Genomic DNA, 3,974 nt, shown 5'->3' with positions numbered 1-3,974 from the left:
GAGAGACAGGAGGAAGGAAAGAAGGAAAGGGAGGGAAGGAGGAAGGGAGGGGAGGGGAGGGGAGGGGAGGAGAGGGGAAGGGAAGGGAAGGGAAGGAAAGGAAAAGAGAAAACAAAAGAACAGTTTGAAGCTCCAAGTGCCATTTTCTTTCCTCTCTGAGCATGAGATCGCACACGTGGAATTTGCCACCAACACAGATCTTACTGAAGGAAAATGGCCCTGATACTGGCTAATAAAACACTTCATTTGGGTCACAAGAAAATGGCAATAATTTTTAGCCAGCCTTTTGAGATGGGTCTGACCGTATCACCCCTCCTTGCGCCCAGGCAAGCCTCCTACCTCACCTTCTGAGTACGGGTGCGACAGGAACACACCACAACCACGATAATACTTTAGATCTTTCGTCATTCTAAAGGGATTTTTACAATTGTGTTGTTCACCGGGAGTTTTTTGCAGCATATCAAAAGTCATCTAAATATGGTTGGCTTCTGCATGCAGACCGTATATGTGAGGTGACTGTCACTATTTCGTCATGATGCCTAATACCTCACACGCAGCACTCGGGTCTCTGTTGTTTGTATTGTGGGCTTGAGCCACAGCCTGCTTTCCTTGTCCTTCACCTTGTCCCCTACTGTTGGTGTCTTGGAGGAATATTACTGCGGTTCACTCCGGAGACCCTGCGGCCTCTGCTCTCCCTCCGCTCTTCTCAGTGCTGTCCACAGGCGTTGTCCCCCACTCCCCTTCCATTTCCTTCTTCACCTCCCCACCACCCAGGTCCTCACCATCCGCTGAAACAACTCCCTGCTGGCCAGAGCCAGCTGAATGGAGGCAGGCGAGGCAGAAGGCGGAGGCAAATTGGACGGTCACTACTCCAAACCCAGCAGAAGAAATGCCTTTGGGAGGAAGCAACTGACAGACAGAAGAGGCAGGGTGCCAGCTCCATCAGTGAGAGGCCAGCAGGTGGCTTACAGAGGAGGCTGCCACCTCAGTACTAGGGATTGGATCCAGGGCCTTTGCAAATAGTTACATCTCTCCCTCCATCCCTACAATGCTGTTTGTATTTTTTATTTTGAAACAGGGTCTCCCTAAGTTGCCCAGGCTGGGTTGGAACTTTTAATTCTCCTGCCTCAGCCTCCCAGGGCACTTGGGTGACAAGCATGAGCCACCTAAGAAAGCCCAACTGAACGGGTCTTATTTTATTTTTTTTAATGTGTCTTATTAAATTAATTCTATACAAGGAAAATCTTACCAAGGAGCAAGGAAGATTCTCCCAATCTTGGTATCTTGAAGATTCCCTTCAAGAATCGGCAGGCTGGTTTGACCCTGATGCTTTTGTGGGGGTTGCTTTGTTTGAGATGGGCTCTCCCTCCATGGCCTAGGCTGTTGTCCCAACTGCTGGGCTCGGGGGACTCTCCTCCTCACCCACTCCCCTGAGGATTCCTGATAACCCAGAGCTGCAACCCCAACTTCTTTTCTAGAAACAAAGGCATTCATTATTTCAAACAAAAGAGCACAGTGTAATATTGAAAGTGACACATTTTTTTGGTTGTTTTGTTTTGTTTCATTTTGCTTTGATTTTTCCTTTTGGTTCCAGGGATTGAATTCAGGGCCTTGCACTTGCCAGGCAGGCGTTTATGCCACTGAGCTATCTCCCCAGCCCCTTTGTTTTGATTTTCGAGGCAGGATCTCATTATGTAGTCCAGCAAACTCAGAGCTATCCCAGTGCTGGGAGTACAGGTGTGCCCACCATGTCAGACATCCTGAAACGATCTTATGAGTGCTGACAACCGAGGCTGCATTTTTCTTGGCCTAGAGTTGGACTGTTTATGCCTCAGAAGACTTCTTTGCTCTGAGAAAGACTGTATTCACCGCTCATTTACCACCTGCCAGAACCTAACATATAGTGATAAGAATTTTTCATGTGTCATTGGCCTCAATGCTGACAAAATTTTACAAGACAGGGAATTAATATAATCTCTACTCCAGAGGTTAGGACACTAAAACACAAAACTAGTTAGGACACAGCCGGCAAATAATGATGCCGGAATCTGGACCCAGCCAGATTGCCCAGAATGCCCTCGCAGGTGTGTCGGGGTGAATGCCAGCCACCCGTTTCTGGGAGCTGATTTCTTAGGAGGGGTCTGAGAGGATCCTAATGTCTTTTAACCAGTTCTGCAGACAAACAGGAAAGAGCCAAGCTTTGAGAGTGTCATACCTAAGAAAGGAAGGAAGGCGGCTAAGTGGACTAAAAAGCTTTGTCACTGTGTCCCAAACCGCATATAATGGCCGAAGCTGGCTTTCTGCAGAGTGAGGACAACAGAGAGAGAAGCCACCCAGTCAGGAAGTCCCAGGCCAGAGACAATGTATGAGTGCCACAGAGCTGGAGTGAGGCTCCAGTTCCTGCCTCTCAGCTCACTGTGCAGCCCAAGCCGGCCTCGCGCTTGCTCTGAGGCCGCGTCTCTGCAGACCCGGCATCACTTTTCTCTAGCCCTTATTTCTTTGCTGAATAATCCCTTTAACACAGAGCAGCTGGTTTTTATCTATAGACTATGGAGACTTTCTATGGGTCTTGGAATCCGGAAAGGAGGCGAATCTCTTGCCCAGTTCGTTCAAAAACACTACAGAGCCATGAGAAGCCCAAGGGCCCTTCTTGCATTTTTTTTTTTTTTTATTCGTCCTCAGGAAAAGGAACAAGAGCTCCTTGGTGGAATGCTTCATTCCAGGGACTATCAAGTTTGTGAGAGCAGAACTCGGGTGTCTACATCGGGCGGGAGATACAGCTCATGCTAGAGTACTTCTCCACCCTGTGAGTGGGACTCGGGGCGACCCAGCACTGCAGAAGAGAAAAAGGAGAAAGAAGAAAGAGTTTGTGTAATAAGCTCTCATTTTCTAAAAAAAAGCAAAACAACAAAAACCCCTAAAAGTAGAGATTCCACTTGACCCCGCTCTTCTTCTTCTTGGTATCTTCATGAGAGAGTTAAAGCACAATACTGCAGCGATAAGCATGTTTGGATCAGCACGGCTTCTAATAGTTAAATCTTGGAAGCAGCCCATCGGCCCATAACAGACAAGTGGATAGAGGGCAGGAAAAAATACATATATAGCCATAAAGTATAAACTTGAGTTATTATTAGGTAAACAATACACCTCAAGACTATAATTTTAAGTGAAATAAATCGAGCACACACTTTTGTTTATTTTTCCATTTATGTATTTGGTAAAGGGTCTCACTATGAACTTGTAGTGATCTTCCTGTTTTCAGCCTCCCCAGCACAGGGATTATAAGCGCAAGCCACCACACCTGGACTAGGTCACTGGCTCAGTGCACCCCAGGGGTGGGGCTGGCGCAGCATGTGGTGCCGGGGATTGAACCCCGGTCCCTGTGCTTGCCAAAGCAGGTGTTTAGTCCACTGAGCTATCTCGCATTGTTTCTCTTGTGTGGGAAACCCAATGAGTAAATAAAAACAATGTAGGACAGATACTGGGAGGTAGGAGGAGCTGGCCCTGAGGAAGAGGGGTAAAAGGAAAAGAAGAGGGAAAGGGATGTTTAGAAAAGTGAATGGAATGGAAGAAAAGGAAACAAAGTTCTATAAATGGGGAGGAAATGATGGCTTGAAGGCAGGAAAAAGAAATGGGGAAAAGAAGAACCAAGATGTATCAGGTCCAGGTACAAATTCCCTAGGATGAATGTGATCATTAACCATAACACATATGTCCTGATAAAATTTTTTAAAAACAAACACACTGTCATGAAGAAGAAAATCCATTCAGATGTCAGTAAGTATAATTCCTGCAACAGGCGAAGCATCAAATATGAACTGAGGCTGTGGTGTATGCCTGGAATCCAAGCACTTCCTGGAAGGCTGAGGCAGGAGGATTGCTGCAAGTTGGAGGCTGGCCTGGGCTCCATAGTGAGTTCACTGTTGACAGGGCCACCCTGAGCTGCAGAGAAAGAGTCTGTCTCATAGAACCCA

At 47.0% G+C, this 3,974-nt stretch overlaps 1 pseudogene; it reads right to left on the bottom strand.

Annotated features, from left to right (window-relative positions):
• LOC101589178 overlaps nt 1-3,974 on the bottom strand; it is a 24,791-nt pseudogene that overhangs the window by 10,634 nt on the left and 10,183 nt on the right.

This window comes from Octodon degus, unplaced genomic scaffold, assembly GCF_000260255.1.
Source record: "Octodon degus isolate 3935 unplaced genomic scaffold, OctDeg1.0 scaffold00001, whole genome shotgun sequence".
Taxonomy (NCBI): Eukaryota; Metazoa; Chordata; class Mammalia; order Rodentia; family Octodontidae; genus Octodon; species Octodon degus.
The sequence above is the reverse complement of the archived record's forward strand: the minus strand, read 5'-3'. Positions and strand labels throughout refer to the sequence as shown.